Source organism: Rana temporaria, chromosome 4 (assembly GCF_905171775.1).
Source record: "Rana temporaria chromosome 4, aRanTem1.1, whole genome shotgun sequence".
NCBI classification, from domain to species: domain Eukaryota; kingdom Metazoa; phylum Chordata; class Amphibia; order Anura; family Ranidae; genus Rana; species Rana temporaria.
In genome coordinates this window covers 62,767,933-62,787,367 of record NC_053492.1, presented here as the reverse complement: position 1 = coordinate 62,787,367, position 19,435 = coordinate 62,767,933, and the positions used below count along the sequence as shown (strand labels likewise).

Sequence of the window (19,435 nt, the reverse complement as noted above, 5' to 3'; positions counted from 1 at the left end):
ATCTTTTGCTAGAAAATTAATCAGAACCCCCAAACATTATATATTTTTTTAGCAGACACCCTAGGGAATAAAATGGCGGTCGTTGCAATTTTTTTTCTCGCACGATATTTGTGCAATAATTTTTCAAACACCTTTTTTTGGGAAAAAAACGGTTTCATAAATGAAAAAAGAACAAAAGAGTATAGTTAGCCCAATTTGTTTGTATAATGTGAAAGATGATGTTACGCCAAGTAAATAGATACCTAACATGTCGCGCTTTAATATTGCGCACACTCATGGAATGGCGCCAAACTTCGATACTTAAAAATCTCCATAGGCGACGCTTTAATTTTTTTTACAGGTTACTATTTTCGAGTTACAGAGGAGGTCTAGTGCTAGAATTGTTGCACACGCTCTAATGCACGCGACGATACCTCACATGTGGGGTTTGAATGGCGTTTACATATGTGGGCGGGACTTGCATGCGTGTTCGCTTCTGAGCGCGAGCTACCGGGAAAATGGGCGTTTAAAAAAAAAACTTTTTAATTTTATTTTTATTTTACTTAATTTTTTTACTTTTACACTTTTTTTACATTTTTTTTTTTGATCACTTTTATTCCTATTACAAGGAAAGTAAACATCCCTTGTAATAGGAATCACTGTGACAGGTCCTCTTTATGGAGAGATGTGGGGTCAATAAGACCCCACATCTCTCCTCCAGGCTTACAAGCATGAGATCGTGAAAAAAATTCAACCGATCTCATGCCGACAGCCGCAATTGCGGCTTTGTTTACTTCCGGGTACCTCCGACGGTCATAGAGATGACTGGTGACCATCTGGTCACCAGTCATCTCTATGCTTCCTGCCAGCGCAGGCCGATTCGCTCTCCGGGCCCCCGATGGCACGGGAGAGCCCGGAGAAGCACCGGATGCCGGCGGGAGGGGAGGGACAAGTTAACAGTGTACAGAAGGATTAGAACCCCTGCTGGGTTGTACTGTTATCTGTGAATAAAGTTATTAAAAACCTCCACTGCTGCTATTCCAATGAACCATTAGACTCTGAGCAAGTCAGCACTCCTCTGTGATTCACACACCAACTATCAATATTAACCAGACTAATAAGTGCTGCCATGCAAAATAATCTACTTATTGTACAATGTACCACACCATCTATTAAAATGATATACATTGCTGCAGAGCTTGTGCTGTTACATCAGACTTGCTGGCTTGTTAAAGCGGAGGTTCACCCAAAAGCGAACTTCCGCTTTTCGGAAACCCTCCACCCCTCCGGTGTCACATTTGACACCTTTCAGGGGGGAGGGGGTGACGAAAAAAAATTACCCCAGACGTTAAAGTGGTTGTAAAAAAAAAAACAGGAAGACAGATGCACAATGAGCTCATAATTAATTACTTACCTTAGATCAAATTCCCAGAAGCAGTCCTCTTACACCACTCCGGCCAGCGACATCCCTCCCAGAGTTACTTCCGGGTATCGCAGGCTGTGATTGGCTGGAGCTGCGATGATGTCACTCCCACGCAAGCGTGTGGGAGTCGCAGGTAACGGCACACTCACTGAAGCAATGGCACATATGTTCCATCATTGCTTCAGTGTGCATGTGCCTATGATGTTGGCACATGCAGATACAGGGGATATCTCCTAAAGCACGCAGGTTTAGAAGATATCTTGGGTAGCTACAGGCAGGGCCGTCTTTAACCAGGGTTGGACTGGGATGAAAATTTGGCCCTGGACTTCATCCAGACTGGCCCACTTTGATAGGTCTCTCCCATTGAAGCCGGACAACTCCCGCACCCCCCCCCCCCCCCCCGGGCCACCCAAGCCCCCTCTCCCCCTTCACTAGCCACTCTACTTTATTAGAGTAGAATGGCTGGTACTGGTACTCTTATAGGCAGTACCAGTGGGGAAGCTAGACATTATTTCAACTGGGGCAAAGAATCAGTTTGGTGCCCCCCCCCTTATGGGACAAGATTAGGCAGAAGTGAGAAACTCCCAGGCCATAGAGTCAGCTGTCTGTCCCCTCCCCCATGCTCCTCTGTCGTCGTCCCTGCTACTCTGGTCCTCCCCCTGCTTCTTTGTTCCCCCCAGGTGAGGGAGAGGAGGTGAGCCCTGCAGGAAGGGAGAGACAGAGGAGCGGAGGGGGGCGGCGGTCCGCTGTCACTTAAGCCGGCCCACTGAGCCATCGGCCCACCGGGAAACTCCCTGTAGTCCCAATGGCCAGTCCAACCCTGTCTTTAACGCAGGGCAAAAGGGGAAGCTGCCCAGGGCCCTGTCATTGTTGAGGGGCCCAAAGCAGCTGAACCCTTGGCATGGGTAGTCCTGGACCTAGAGCAAGGTGAAGCGAGAGCCCGGAGGGGAAAGAGTTCCCTTACCACCAGAATGTGAGGAGTGGCAGGCAAAACCCCCGATGCGTCGGAGCCACCCAGAGTCTGGATTCCTGCAACTTCCTCTCCAAGCTCCGACAGACAGGGACTGCTACCCTGCTCTCCCCTCCTCTCCAAGCTCCGACAGACAGGGACTGCTACCCTGCTCTCCCCTCCTCTCCAAGCTCCGACAGCAGCCCGGAGGACAGGCGGATCAGGCCCCCGAGGACCAGCGGTCCTCTAGTACAAGCACCTCCCCCATTACAGTAGAACACCAGCTAGGCACACAGTTAACCCTTTAATTGCCCCTGATGTTAACCCCTTCCCAGCCAGTGTCATTAGTAGAGTGACCGTGCATATTTTTTAGCACTGATCAATGTTTTAGTGTCACTGCTCCCCAAAAAAGTGTCAGTTATTGTCCAATTTGTCTGCCGCAATATCGCAGTCCAAGAAGATTTGTTTTCCCTTTTGGCCAGCCGTGTTTTACTACTGTACAGCTTTAAGTGGCTGCGGTGGAATTACACTTAGAAAAATGCTGCCAAGTTCATCTATACCATGATGACGTCATTACCGTTCACATGTCATTGTGACCTGACCATCCAAGCAGCTGTAGAGAAACCCAGAAAATAGACCAGGACATGATGGCCGTGTACTGCACTGGAGGGGATCACCAGCCAGGTAAGTCTGCTGTGCATACTAGTATAATATGGCTAAAAGTTCCTGGGACCCAATTGACATTTTTTTTTTGCAGAGGTCTTATTCTGCTTCGAAGGATTGCATTAGGGTGTGCACCCAAAAGCTCAAACACACATGCCTTTCTCTGCAGGTTCAGCTGCACAGGACAGTGAATGAATGGGAAGTGCTCTGTGCTAAGCAGCTTCATGCTCATTCACAAACTGAAGCATAGTAAACACCGTTTATTATGCTTCAGTTATGAATGAACACAGCGAGTGAGTGTGTCCACTGTATTCATAGAAAAGGAAGTGGCCGGTAAATAACATATTTACTAGCCCCTTCCCCATTCTCCATCCTGAGAATGCTGGGAGGAGAGGAGAGATGCCAGAAGCACTGCAGGGCAGGGTGGAGCTAGTCTGGGCAGTAGGGGCAATCTGCCTTGCACGTAGGGATTAGGGCAGGGATGGACTGGTCATTGGGACCACAGGGAGTTTCCTGGTGGGCTGATGGCTCAGTGGGCCGGCTTCAGTGACAGCGGACTGCTGCCCCCTCCACTCCTCTGTCTCTCCGTCCCCGCAGCGCCCACCTGGGGGGAACAAAGAAGCAGGGGGGACGACAGAGGAGCATGGGGGGAGGGGACAGACAGCTGACTTAACAGCTATGGCCTGGGAGTTTCTCACTTCTGCCTAATCTTGTCCCATAAGGGGGGCACCGAACTGATTCTTTGCCCCGGGTGAAATAATGTCTAGCTTCCCCACTGGTACTGCCTATAAGAGTACCAGTACCAGCCGTTCTACTCTAATAAAGTAGAACGGCTAGTGGCTAGTGAAGGGGGAGAGGGGGCTTGGGTGGGGGGGGGGGGGTGCGTTAGTTGTTCGGCCGCAATGGGAGAGACCTGTCAAAGTCGGCCAGTCTGGATGAAGTCCAAGGCCAAATTTCTGTCCCAGTCCATCCCTGGATTAGGGTGAGCCCAGGCACACCTGGCACACCCCCTGCGCACGCCTATGGACTTCAGAAATAGGGGGAAGATCCCTAAGAGAGGCAATGCAGCAAATACAAAGGGCCGGATTCAAGAACCAATTGCGCCTGTGTAACCATAGGTTACACAGCGCAATTGCTTACTTGCCCCGGCGTAACGAGTGCTCCTGATTCAGGAACCTCGTTACGCCGACTGCAGCCTAAGATCTGCGCGGCATAAGGCTCTTATGCCCGCATATTTTAGGCTGCATTCTTGCGGTGGACGCTAGGTGGCGTTCACGTTGTGCTCAGTGTAAAGTATGCAAATTGCATACTAACACCGATTCACAACGTTGAGCGAGCCCTGTGTACGCAATTTACGTCGTTTACATACGGCGGTTTTCGCGCAAGGCTGCCCCTGCTATTAGCAGGGGCAGCCCATGTTACATATACCCGTCATTCCCGCGTCGCGAAATTAGAATTTTACGTCGTTTGCGTAAGTGAATCGTGACTGGTGCTGGACGCCATTCACGTTCACTTTGAAGCAAATGACGTCCTTGCGACGTCATTTGCCGCAATGCACGTCGGGAAAGTTTCCCGACGGAGCATGCGCTCTACGATCGGCGCGGGAACGCGCCTAATTTAAATGATTCCCGCCCCCTACGGGATCATTTAAATTGCGTGCTCTAGCACCGGGCATTTTGCCGGCGCGCCCGTGCAATTCACGGAGCTTCTGCTCCGTGAATCAAGGGCAGCGGAGCAAATTTGCGGGGGCGCAGGGCAAAAACGTTGCCCTGCGCCTCCGTAAATAATGCGCAAATCTCTTTGAATCCGGCCCAAAGTCGGCAAAGAAAGAAGAGATGGCACAGGGGCCAAATAGCTTTGGCTACTTCTTATTGTTATAGTAAAAGCTGTACAACATTTCTGTCCAGGTACCCATGGGTGTTTCAGGAGTCTAGCAACCCCCCCGGGTAATATAGGCACCCCCAATGACATTCTGAGAGCAAACCATATTTCATTGCGAAATGCCGGAGCCATGCCAGAGCTTTGACTTGGCATTTATATGAAAGGCACATGCTTTGGCTTTGGAGCTTCAGGGGCGGCCAAAGAATGAGGCAATGTTATATTCTAGACTGAGATGCCTCTCAACCCCCCCCCCCCCCCCCCATACTAGTTTGTTCTGCTGACAGATTATTTAAAATACTTCATCAATCAATCAATGTTTATCTCCAGGGAGCTGAGCCCAGAGCAGAACACACGATGGCCATGACATATGTAATAAGCGCATTGATATTCAGCTCAGAACCATCTCTGGAGATTAAAGCGGACAGGAACTCTCTGTATCCACGTTACACAAGAGGGCTGCCCGTCCACAATTACACAACACGGCTCAGTTCATGAAAGGAGGCAGGGACGGGTAATTAGCGAGGACCTGTTTATGGAGCAGAATGATTTTGGCTGTTAAAGCAAGAGAGGTCAAACTGAACTAATATTCGCTCGCAGCACGTGAGCCAGCTCAGCCGATGACATGCTAATATTGTTTCCAGGGACATTGTGGGGATGAGATACTAAAACTAGAGAGTGCAAAATCTGGTGCAGCTGTGCATAGAAGCCAATCAGATTCCAGGTTTAATTGTCAAAGCCTAATTAACCACTTAAGCCCTGGACCATTTTGCTGGCCAAAGACCAGGCCACGTTTTGCGAATTGGCACTGCATCGTTTTAACTGACAATTGCCCCGTCGTGCGACGTGGCTCCCAAACAAAATTGACGTCCTTTTTTTTCCCCACAAATAGATCTTTTTATTTGGTGGTATTCGATCACCTCTGTGGTTTTCATTTTTTGCGCTATAAACAAAAATAGAGCGACAATTTTGAAAAAAAAATCTGTATTTTTTTCTTTTTGCTATAATAAATATCCCCAAAAAAATATATATAAAAAAAAAAAAACATTGACAAGCAAGGTTCTGCTTGGAATTTTTTGCCAATTTGCATAGGTCATATTTGTTTTGTTTCTCTTTCTTTTGCATGTTTTATTGCTTACTGTACCATGTTCCCTATCATATCACTGCTCTGCGAGCAGCTGTACTGCTATCTGATTTACTCTGTCTTGCCTTTGTTTATTACAATAAACTTGGAATGTTAAAAAATAAAAAATAAAACATTTTCCTCAGTTTAGGCCAGTGGTCTCCAAACTGCGGCCCGGGGGCCAGATGCGGCCCTTTGCTTGCCTCTATCTGGCCCTTGGGACATTATTCTTTCAACTGACAGCAAGGATGAGGCACCAATTCTCCCACTGACACCATGGGGCACTACTCCTCCTGCTGAGACAATGATGGGGCACTATTCATCCCACTGACACTGTTAAAGGGGCACTATCGCTTCCAATGATACCAACCATGGTGCACTATTCCTCTCACTGACACCATTGATGGGGCACTATCGCTTCCATTGATACCAACCATGGGACACTATTCTTCCTGCTAAAACCAAAAATGTTAAAACTAATGATGGGGCAATGTTTACTCCTACTTTTTTTTTTTTTTTTTCACCTAGAAAGATGACCAAGTCATCAAATGGTGGCAGCACCTGCACAGAGCAGCACTGCCAGCAGGAGTCCTAACAAGACAAGAACCCTAAAATTCATCATCGTGGAAGGTGAGATTGGACACTTTCGAGCACATTTCTCCCTTTGCATCCTACAGAAATGATCCCTGAAAGTATAGTCATATTTTTGGTAAAAAAAATAGCAATAAGAGTATATTGATGGTTTGCGCAAAAGTTATAGCGTCTACAAAATAGGGGATAGAATTATGTCATTTGTATTATTATTCTTTTTTTTACTAGTAATGGCGGCGATCTGCGATTTTTATCATGACTGCGACTTTATCGTACACTTTTGACACATTTTTGGGACCATTGTCATTTTTACAGCGAACAGTGCTATAAAAATGCACCGACTACTGAGAAAATGACGCTGGCAGTGAAGGGGTTAACCACTAGGTGGCGCTGAAGGGGTTAAGTGTGCCCTAGGGAGTGCTTCTAACTGTAGGGGGGATGGGCTATGTGTAACATGACAGTGATCAAAGCTTCCGATTACAGGAATCTGTGATCACTTTCCTGTCGCTAGGAAGACTGGGGAAATGCTTGTTTACATTAGCATTTTCCCCTTCTTCCTCACCATTAGGGATGAGCTCCGCGTTCGATTCGAACGTATGTTCGACTCGAACATCGGTCGTTCGATCGTTCGTCGAAACTCGAACAAAACGGGTCGTTCGCGCCAAATTCGAGTGACGCAAAACGTCCCATAATTCACTGGGGCGTTGAGCGCTGATGATTGGCCAAGCATGCTGTATGTCCCGCATGCTTGGCCAATCACAGCGCTCAAAAAACGAAGAGCCATAATTGGCCAAAGCCAGGGTGGCTTTGGCCAATTATGGCTCAGGGGGATTAGTACACGCCCCCCACTATAAAAGGCAGCCTGCACGGCTGCCTAGTGTAGTGTGTTGGCGGTTCTAGAGAAGATCAGTCAGTCAGACAGAGAGAGATAGAGAGATAGAGACACAGTGTCTTAACCAGATAGATAGATAGATAGATAGATAGATAGATAGATAGATAGATAGATAGATAGATAGATAGATAGAGTAGGAAGTGTAGTCAGTATAGTTAAAAGTACAGTTTGTAGAGAATATATTCACATCCTTAGGCGTTGTCAATATATTTATAAACTGTACAGCTCAGCTAGTTTATCTATCAGGCAGGAGATTGTTCTACATGCAGCGCTCTAACGTGTTGTATTGCCTGCATTAGGGATTTACTTTAAATATAATTATTCTGTGTTATTTAACGTGTGCTAGTTAATTGCAGACACAGACGCATTACCTGTTACTGCACGTGTGCAATTTATTTGCACAGAAGCGCAGTCGCTGTTAATGCAACTGGGCTATTGAATTGCACAGAAACGCAGTCGCTATTACTGCGTGCGTGCTGTTTAATAGCAACTAAAGGCAGTTGGTGTCACTGCGTGCGTGCTGTTAAATCGCATTTGACCGCAGTCGCTATTACTGCGTGCGTGCTGTTTAATAGCAACTAAAGGCAGTTGGTGTCACTGCGTGCGTGCTGTTAAATCGCATTTGACCGCAGTCGCTATTACTGCGTGCGTGCTGTTTAATAGCAACTAAAGGCAGTTGGTGTCACTGCGTGCGTGCTGTTAAATCGCATTTGACCGCAGTCGCTATTACTGCGTGCGTGCTGTTTAATAGCAACTAAAGCCAGTTGGTGTCACTGCGTGCGTGCTGTTAAATCGCATTTGACCGCAGTCGCTATTACTGCGTGCGTGCTGTTTAATAGCAACTAAAGGCAGTTGGTGTCACTGCGTGTGTGCTGTTAAATCGCATTTGACCGCAGTCGCTATTACTGCGTGCGTGCTGTTTAATAGCAACTAAAGGCAGTTGGTGTCACTGCGTGCGTGCTGTTAAATCGCATTTGACCGCAGTCGCTATTACTGCGTGCGTGCTGTTTAATAGCAACTAAAGGCAGTTGGTGTCACTGCGTGCGTGCTGTTATATCGCATTTGACCGCAGTCGCTATTACTGCGTGCGTGCTGTTTAATAGCAACTAAAGGCAGTTGGTGTCACTGCGTGCGTGCTGTTAAATCGCATTTGACCGCAGTCGCTATTACTGCGTGCGTGCTGTTTAATAGCAACTAAAGGCAGTTGGTGTCACTGCGTGCGTGCTGTTAAATCGCATTTGACCGCAGTCGCTATTACTGCGTGCGTGCTGTTTAATAGCAACTAAAGGCAGTTGGTGTCACTGCGTGCGTGCTGTTAAATCGCATTTGACCGCAGTCGCTATTACTGCGTGCGTGCTGTTTAATAGCAACTAAAGCCAGTTGATGTCACTGCGTGCGTGCTGTTAAATCGCATTTGACCGCAGTCGCTATTACTGCGTGCGTGCTGTTTAATAGCAACTAAAGGCAGTTGGTGTCACTGCGTGTGTGCTGTTAAATCGCATTTGACCGCAGTCGCTATTACTGCGTGCGTGCTGTTTAATAGCAACTAAAGGCAGTTGGTGTCACTGCGTGCGTGCTGTTAAATCGCATTTGACCGCAGTCGCTATTACTGCGTGCGTGCTGTTTAATAGCAACTAAAGGCAGTTGGTGTCACTGCGTGCGTGCTGTTATATCGCATTTGACCGCAGTCGCTATTACTGCGTGCGTGCTGTTTAATAGCAACTAAAGGCAGTTGGTGTCACTGCGTGCGTGCTGTTAAATCGCATTTGACCGCAGTCGCTATTACTGCGTGCGTGCTGTTTAATAGCAACTAAAGGCAGTTGGTGTCACTGCGTGCGTGCTGTTAAATCGCATTTGACCGCAGTCGCTATTACTGCGTGCGTGCTGTTTAATAGCAACTAAAGGCAGTTGGTGTCACTGCGTGCGTGCTGTTAAATCGCATTTGACCGCAGTCGCTATTACTGCGTGCGTGCTGTTTAATAGCAACTAAAGGCAGTTGGTGTCACTGCGTGCGTGCTGTTAAATCGCATTTGACCGCAGTCGCTATTACTGCGTGCGTGCTGTTTACTAGCAACTAAAGGCAGTTGGTGTCCTTGCGGCTATTTTGTTACTTTACACTTGAGCCAAGTCGCTCTTACTGTGTGGTTGCTGTTTAATACCATCTGAAAGCAGTTGGTGTGACAGCGACTATTTTGTTACTTTACACTTGAACCAAGTCGCTCTTACTGTGTGATTGCTGTTTAATACCATCTGAACGCAGTCGGTGTGACAGCGACTACTTTGTTACTTTACACTTGAGCCAAGTCGCTCTTACTGTGTGGTTGCTGTTTAATACCATCTGAACGCAGTTGGTGTGACAGCGACTATTTTGTTACTTTACACTTGAGCCAAGTCGCTCTTACTGTGTGGTTGCTGTTTAATACCATCTGAACGCAGTCGGTGTGACAGCGACTATTTTGTTACATAACACCTGAACGCATAACTATGGCTGGAAGGACAAAGAGAGGCAGAGAGTCACGAGGGCAAGCAGGCTCTGCATCTAGAGGTAACGCTGGTGATGGATGTGGTGCATCCTCTTCAGCACGTGGCCGTGGCCGCTCGTCCTTCTTTTCGGGAGCTGGCCGTGTTGAGCCTCAACATGCTGAGAAATTAGTTGAGTGGATGACCAAGCCGTCCTCATCCTCCTCATCCTCTCTCACACAGACTGATTATAGTTTGTCTGGCAAAGCAGCTGCCAAGGCGTCCTCTACCCTCTGCACAATGGGATCACACAATCCTTCCCTAGTCCCACCGTGTCCTCCTGAGGAGTCCCCCGAACTGTTTCAACACAGTGTTGGGTACATGCTAGCTGAAGATGCACAGCGTTTTGAAGACTCCGATGATGGAACACTGATAGAGGAAGGCATTGATGTGAGCCCAGGGAGAGGGGGTGGCCGAGAGGGACAACAATCTGGGAGTGATGTTCCCCCAGCTGGAGCATACTGCCAGGTTGTCGCCAGTGATGATGAGGAGGGAGGGGATGATGAGGTCATTGACTCTACCTGGGTGCCTGGTAGGAGAGAGGAGGAGGAGGAAGAGGACGAGGCACAGGCACATCTTCAAAGAGGCAGGAAGCCCTCCAGGGGTCAGCTTAAGGGCAGTACACCAACTGCATTACGTGGCGCTGCTGTGTCTCAACGGTACAGCAAAAGTTCTTTGGTGTGGGCCTTTTTTGAAACCTGTCCATCAGATGCTACCTTTGCTGTTTGCAACATATGTCTCAAGCGTATCTCGCGTGGCCAAAACATCACCCGCTTGGGCACCACATGCTTGTCCAGACATATGTCGACCTGCCATGCAGCTCGTTGGCAGGCATACCAGAAAGACCCACACCAAAGACCAAAGCGGTCCTCCCCTTGCCCTTCTGTGACCTCAAACCCCACTAGACCCCTAGTCCTCTCTGCAGCCTGCACCGAAGGTGTAGAAATAGGTGTGTCACAACGTAGTAGTGGTAGTACATCCGGCCAATCTACTGATATTACCAGACAAATTTCCCTGCCCCAGCTGCTGCAGCGCCGAAAGAAGTACGCTCCCAGCCATCCACATGCCCAGCGGTTGAATGCTAGCTTAGCAAAATTGCTAGCACTTCAACTGCTACCTTTTCAGTTGGTAGATTCTGCCCCCTTCCGTGAGTTTGTGGAATGTGCAGTACCTCAGTGGCAAGTACCCAAACGCCACTTTTTTTCACGGAAGGCGATTCCGGCTCTCTACCGGCATGTGGAAGGCAATGTCCATACCTCGCTGGACAGGGCGGTCAGTGGTAAGGTGCATCTTACCGCTGACTCATGGTCCAGCAGGCATGGACAGGGACGTTACCTGTCTTTTACGGCCCATTGGGTGACTCTGCTGGCAGCTGGGAAGGACGCAGGTCAAGGCACAGTAGTTTTGGAGGTTGTTCCACCACCACGCCTCCAAAACACTACAACTGCTTGTGACACACCTCTCTCCTCCACCCCCTCCTCTTCTTCTTCCTCTGTGGCCTCTTCCTGTGGTGATGTTGGCTCAGAACCAGCCGTGCTCCGTAGGCGTATGACGGGCTACGCAGGAATGCAGGCCAAGAGATGCCATGCGGTCCTAGAGCTGGTGTGCTTGGGAGACAGGAGCCACACTGGGGAAGAGGTTCTTTCAGCTCTGCAGGGGCAGGCTCAGAGGTGGTTGACGCCACGCCAGCTGAAGCCTGGAATGGTGGTCAGCGATAATGGCACCAACCTCCTCTCTGCCCTGCGACGTGGAAAACTCACCCATGTGCCCTGTTTTGCGCATGTTCTCAATTTGGTGGTGCAGCGGTTCTTGGGCAGGTACCCTGGCTTACAGGATGTCCTGAGGCAGGCCAGGAAAGTCTGTGTGCATTTCCGGAGGTCATATAATGCCACTGCTCGGCTGACAGACCTCCAGAGGGAATACAACCTGCCCAAGAACCGCCTAATCTGTGACATGCCCACCAGATGGAACTCTACGTTGGCCATGCTGCAGCGGCTGCACACGCAGCAGAGGGCCATCAATGAGTACCTGTGCCAATATGGCAGCAGAACTGGCTCAGGGGAGCTTGGGTTTTTTTCACCACGCCAGTGGGCCTTGATCAGGGATGCATGCACTGTCCTGTCACCATTTGAGGAGGCCACGAGGATGGTGAGCAGTGACAGTGCATGCATCAGTGAGACTGTCCCGCTTATTCACATGTTGGAGCACACCCTACGTGGAATAATGGACAGGGCCCTTGAGGCAGAACAGAGGGAGGAAGAGGAGGACTTCCTTACCTCTCAAGGCCCCCTTTATCCAGACACTGTTCCTGCTTGCCCACCTGGAACACAGGAAGAGGAGGAGGAGGATGAGGAAGAGGAGGAGGAGGAGGAGGATTGTATCAGCAGCATGGAGGTGGAGCCTAGCACTCAGCATCAACAGCAGCAGTCTTCAAGGGATCATTTACAGTCCCAAGGAACACGTGGACTTTTACGTGGCTGGGATGAGGTGGCTGAGGATCCTGTCGTCCTCAGTGACCCAGAGGACTGTGCCCCGAATGCCTCTGCAAACCTACGCTGCATGGCCTCCCTGATTCTGCAAAGCCTGCGTAAGGATCCTCGTGTACGTGCTATCAAGGAGAGGGATCATTACTGGCTGGCAACTCTCCTTGATCCACGTTACAAGAGTAAGGTAACGGATCTTATGTTGCCATCGCAGAGGGAGCAGAAGATGAAACTACTGCGGGAGGCCTTGCAGAAGGGTCTGTGCAATGCGTTCCCAGAACCGGGGGGATTACCAAAACCTGGCCCTGGACAACGTCTTGCTGAGGCTTCGGTGAGTCAGAGAAGGAGCGGTGGAGAAGGTGGCCGTCTGACCGATGCGTTCAGACAATTTTTTAGTCCGCAGCCCCAAGGTCTGACCGGTTCCAGCAACCATCGCCAGCGTCTGGTTTACATGGTCCGGGAATACCTAGCGGCAAGATCCGACTTGGACACCTTCCCCACGGAAAATCCTCTGGCTTACTGGGTCTTGAGGATGGATCACTGGCCAGAGCTTGCACAGTACGCAATTGAGCTACTGGCTTGCCCTGCATCCAGTGTTCTTTCAGAACGTACATTCAGTGCTGCTGGAGGCTTTGTGACCGATCACAGGGTACGCCTCTCCACCGACTCTGTTGATCGACTGACCTTCATCAAAATGAATCAGGCTTGGATCAACACCGGCTACCAAGCACCTGATGCTGATGTTACTGAATAAGAATTTTGTGTTGAAATATCAGATCCCTTTGAGACTGCTGATGCTGAGTGACTGTCCTGTTGTGCTGCTGATGGAATATCCTTCTCCTCCTCACTTTTCATGCTGTTAGCTAGTAAGAAATTTTGTTTTTCTGTGCTCCGCCACCAGTGCCTAAGGCCTAATTTTTCTGCCCCTGTTTAACAGGGGCGCCTAATAACAATTTTTGATGCAATACTTTGCACGTGGCCTAAGGCCTAATTTTTGTGCCCCTGTGTAACAGGGGCGTCTAATAACAATTTTTGATGCAATACTTTGCACGTGGCCTAAGGCCTAATTTTTGTGCCCCTGTGTAACAGGGGCGTCTAATAACAATTTTTGATGCAATACTTTGCACGTGGCCTAAGGCCTAATTTTTGTGCCCCTGTGTAACAGGGGCGTCTAATAACAATTTTTGATGCAATACTTTGCACGTGGCCTAAGGCCTAACTTTTGTGCCCCTGTGTAACAGGGGCGTCTAATAACAATTTTTGATGCAATACTTTGCACGTGGCCTAAGGCTTAATTTTTGTGCCCCTGTGTAACAGGGGCGTCTAATAACAATTTTTGATGCAATACTTTGCACGTGGCTCCTTGTTGTGCTCCAATTACAGATATTGGGAGGGGTTGCAGTGTTATGTTGCGCCTACGGACACATTTTTATGCCCCTGTGTAACAGGGGCACCTAATAACAATTTTTGATGCAATACTTTGCACGTGGCTCCTTGTTGCGCTCCAATTACAGATATTGGGAGGAGTTGCAGTGTTATGTTGCGCCTATGGACACATTTTTATGCCCCTGTGTAACAGGGGCACCTAATAACAATTTTTGATGCAATACTTTGCACGTGGCTCCTTGTTGCGCTCCAATTACAGATATTGGGAGGGGTTGCAGTGTTATGTTGCGCCTACGGACACATTTTTATGCCCCTGTGTAACAGGGGCACCTAATAACAATTTTTGATGCAATACTTTGCACGTGGCTCCTTGTTGCGCTCCAATTACAGATATTGGGAGGGGTTGCAGTGTTATGTTGCGCCTATGGACACATTTTTATGCCCCTGTGTAACAGGGGCACCTAATAACAATTTTTGATGCAATACTTTGCACGTGGCTCCTTGTTGCGCTCCAATTACAGATATTGGGAGGGGTTGCAGTGTTATGTTGTGCCTACGGACACATTTTTATGCCCCTGTGTAACAGGGGCACCTAATAACAATTTTTGATGCAATACTTTGCACGTGGCTCCTTGTTGCGCTCCAATTACAGATATTGGGAGGGGTTGCAGTGTTATGTTGCGCCTATGGACACATTTTTATGCCCCTGTGTAACAGGGGCACCTAATAACAATTTTTGATGCAATACTTTGCACGTGGCTCCTTGTTGCGCTCCAATTACAGATATTGGGAGGGGTTGCAGTGTTATGTTGCGCCTACGGACACATTTGTATGCCCCTGTGTAACAAGGGCGCCTAATAACAATTTTTGATGCAATACTTTGCACGTGGCTCCTTGTTGCGCTCCAATTACAGATATTGGGAGGGGTTGCAGTGTTATGTTGCGCCTACGGACACATTTTTATGCCCCTGTGTAACAAGGGCGCCTAATAACAATTTTTGATGCAATACTTTGCACGTGGCTCTTTGTTGCGCTACAATTACAGTATGTTTGAGGGGTGCCCTTTTTTCTACAATTTTGCTTTCCCAAAAAGATAATGCCACCCCCCCACCACCCCTAAAATAATCGAGATATTGTTCCCACACAGCACGTGCGCAACCAGTATTAAATTACTTTGTTCTTATAATAATTTAATGTTGTGCAGGGACATTTCTAAACATGTGCCACTACTAGAGACACACAGCAGGTGTGATATTTGAAGGAATTTTTCATTTTTTTTTTTTCACTTTAAACATCATTAAAATCGCTGCTCCGCAAAAACGTCCGTTTTTAAAATATTTTTTTCGATTGATACATGTTCCCTGGGGCAAGACCCGGGTTCTGAAAGACGTTTACCAACATTAAATTGAATATTGGTCTTTAAAATGATCGTTTTTGAATTCGAACGTTCGAGTCCCATAGACTTCAATGGGGTTCTAAATGTTCGCGCGAACCCGCGGTCTGTTCGAACGTTCTGATGCGAACCGAACCCGGGTATGTTCGGCTCATCCCTACTCACCATGAGACGATCGCGGGTAAACCCCCCGCGGACATCGAGTCTGCTGGACCTGCGGTCGGGCTCACGGAGCTCGCAGCGGGCACGCATATACAATGCTGCTTCCTAAAGGGGACGTATATACGTCATTTTGCCTGTCCGTGCCATTCTGCTGACGTATATCTGTGTGCGGCGGTTGGCAAGCAGTTAAACAAGCTGAAGTCAGAAGCTGATTGGCTGCCATGCACAGCTACACTATTTTGCACTCTCCGGTTTTAGTAAATCAGCCCCTATATAAGGTCTAAACTGGGTAAGCCACCATATAGCCTATACATACACATTTTATTTTGGCATTTAACTTAACCCTCTTTCATATATTAATGCATAAATCTAACATGGAACTAATTGAAAATATCCCAAAAATGTATATCTTACAATAAGGAAGATAAAGGAAATTCAGTGAGGTCTCAGGTGACATAAAAGACACCGCTTCTAATCCTGAGACTGGTAATAATTGGTAGTTATGGCCACTCTGGTGGTAAATCTTGTAAGTAACTAAACAATAGTCCACCTGCTGCTCTCTTCTTCTGCAATTTTCCATGCAGCAGATGTGTGACGAAAGAGGTAACTAAATATCAGCTTCTATGGATTTTTCATCATGCTGGAAACTGTTCATATTGTCTTTTAGGGTTTGTTGTGCCATTATGCAATGCGAATGTAACACCCTTGACCTTGAATAGGGCTACAGGTAAAATAATTATGCTGAGTAGTAGCCAGCCTGGCCAATTTGTAGTGTTTAGTGGTCAAATGACTTCTGTCCTAATCCTGTTCAGTTGTGGCTTCTCCCTTTTTGTCAGTAGGTGGCACTCTTGCCTTTGACATTAGTATGATGAGCTACAGTACATTCAAGTTATGGATAAACAAACTTTTCTCAGCCAATCAGATTCACTGCTATGAATGCTGGGAGAAGCTATTTATTAGGAAGAAGTCAGGTGATCTTGGTCTTCTCGCCCAGGGCTGTGGCCTGGGTGGACGTGGAACAGCTCCTGGCTGCTAGACCTGAAGCCTGAGGTCTATCCAGGTGGTCTCCTGGCTGCTAGGCCTATTCAAGGCCAATCCGGGTGTTTAAGTTTTTGCTGAGAAAAGCCTGCCAAAGATCTGGAAAGGATTCTGAGAGGGATGGAGTTCTAAGGAAGCCCCAGGGGTGACCCTTCATGAGCTGGGGGCTATGAAGTGGCTGGGAGGACTTCAAGAGAGAACTCATCCAAGGGAATCTGTGTATGACACTGAGTAAAGTTCAGTTACTAGAGGAGACAGCATATCCCACAAAGTACAGATGTGCTGGTTCAGCTTAACTACTTAAGCCTCGGACCATTTTGTAGCTAAAGGACCGGGCCACTTTTTGTGATTCGGCACTGCGTCGCTTTAACTGACAATTGCGCGGTTGTGCGACTTGGCTCCCAAACAAAATTGACGTCCTTTTTTTCCCACAAATAGAGCTTTCTTTTGGTGGTATTTTATCACCTTTATTTTTTGCGCTATAAACAAAAATAGAGCGACAATTTTGAAAAATATTCAATATTTTTTTACTTTTTGCTATAATAAATATCCCCCAAAAATTTATAAAAAAACATTTTTTTCTCAGTTTAGGCCAATATGTATTCTTCTATATATTTTTGGTAAAAAAAATCGCAATAAGTGTTTATTGATCGGTTTAGCGTATACAAAGTAGGGGATAGTTTTATGGCATTTTTATTAATAATTTTTTTACTAGTAATGGCGGTGATCTGCGATTTTTATCGTGACTACGACATTATGACGGACACTTTTGACACATTTTTGGGACCATTGTCATTTTCAAATGCGATCAGTGCTAAAAAAAATGAAGTGGTTACTGTGAAAATGACACTGGCAGTGAAGTATATACCGACAAGGTGGCGCTGTAGGGGTTAAGTGTTCCCTAAGGCCTGATTCTAACTGTAGGGGGGCGTGGCTTGCTGTGACACGTCACTGGTCATATTCCCGATGACAGGGAACACGATCAGTGACCGTGTCAGCTAGGCAGAAACGGGGAGATACTGGCCCGGATTCACGTAGCTCCGTGCATTTTTACGGTGGCGTAGCGTATCGTATTTACGATACGCCGCCGTAATTCAGAAAGGCAAGTGCTGTATTCACAAAGCACTTGCGTCCTAAGTTACGGCGGCGTAGCGTAAATGGGGCTGGCGTAAGCGCGCCTAATTCAAATGAGGATGAGGGGGCGTGTTTTATGTAAATGTTTGGTGACCCGACGTGATTGACGTTTTTTTACGAACGGCGCATGCGCCGTCCGTGTACATATCCCAGTGTGCATTGCTCCAAATTACGCCGCAAGGACGTCATTGGTTTCGACGTGAACGTAAATTACGTCCAGCCCCATTCACAGACGACTTACGCAAACGACGTAAAATTTTCACATTTCGACGCGGGAACTACGGCCATACTTAACATTGGCTACGCCACCTAGGGGGCACGTTTATTTTACGCGGCGTATCTCTTACGGAAACAGCGTATCTTTACTGCGACGGGCAAGCGTACGTTCATGAATCGGCTTATCTAGTCATTTACATATTCTACGCCAAAATCAACGGAAGCGCCACCTAGCGGCCAGCTAAAAAATTACACCCTAAGATACGACGGCACAGGTTTAAGTGTATCTCAGTTTGAGCATACACTTAAACTTACGACGGGCTTAGATTCCGAGTTACGTCGGCGTATCTACAGTACTGATACGCCGGCGTAACTCTTTGTGAATCCGGCCCATTGTGTTTACACTAACATCTCCTCGTTCTATGTCTCCGTGAGACGATCGCAGGTATGCCTGCGGCAATCGAGTCCGCTGGACCCGCAGGCTCGCTCACGGGGGGGCGCGCCTGCCCGCAACAACCGCTTCTTAAAGGGGACGTATATATATATATATATATACAGTATATATAAACGTCCTTCTGCCTGCCCGTGCCATGCTCCAGACGTATATCTGCGTGCGGCGGGGGGGGCAATCGGTTAAAGGCTCTTTTCCCTGTACTGCTGTCTACCTTATTTCACCAATTTTTGTCTAAGGAGTCTGCCAATCTGTTGCTGATCATTACTAAGGGTGTCCTGTGCCCTATACCCTCTCTCCCACATTTTTCCTGTTTGAGAAATAAACTTCTCTCTTCTTTAAGCATAAAAGTCACTGGCGCCCAACTTCTTTCTTGTTCATTACCCACCATTCCCAGTACCCTGTACCCTGAGGAATTATGTCAGCCCTCCTTACCTCTGGTAGTCACCATCAGGCTCCCGGAAAATCAGGGTAGGCGCTACACGTGTGTTGTAAATTAAACTCAAATCATTGTTTTTTTTTTTACATATGGTTTAAGCATACCAGTAAACTATGGATCTAAAAATGATGTACGAAAGTTTATTATATTGATCACATCACAGCAAAAATGTGCAAAGTTTCGGGGTGACGCAGGATCCCTTCATCAGGCATGATTATCAGGCGTGGCCCCAAAACATTACAGTTGTTACTGTAATCGCTGTAATAAAATTTGGATGCATTTGTAAGATCCACAGGATATGTACAGTAGTGTGTATATGTATGTATGTATGTATGTATGTATGTGTATGTATATATATATATATATATATATATATATATATATATATATATATATATATTATATATTTTCAGGAATGTGTGCAACGGAATATTTCACTGCATTTTTTTTTTTTTACACACATCCCAAAGGATGGTAGTTATACAAAAAAAAGTAGCATAGGTCTTTATTCATCAAACCTGTATTTAAATTAGATCTGTAAGACAAAATCAAATGTTCACACATATATATCCTCTGAAGACCAATAGCTAGATTCACGTACGGCGGCGTATCTTTATGCCGGCGTAGAGCATCCCATTTGCACTACGCCGACGTAACTTAGTGAGGCAAGTACTGTATTCACACAGCACTTGCCTTCTAAGTTACGTCGGCGTAG

General features: G+C 47.3%; 1 protein-coding gene and 1 non-coding gene across 5 annotated transcripts in view; both read right to left on the bottom strand.

Annotated features, from left to right (window-relative positions):
• OPN5 (opsin 5) overlaps positions 1 to 19,435 on the bottom strand; it is a 195,124-nt gene that overhangs the window by 169,498 nt on the left and 6,191 nt on the right. The gene's annotated exons all lie outside the window — the stretch shown is intronic.
• On the bottom strand, positions 6,509 to 6,717 carry LOC120938757. Its single transcript, XR_005749206.1, has one exon. It is a non-coding gene; the product is annotated as a small nucleolar RNA U3 (small nucleolar RNA).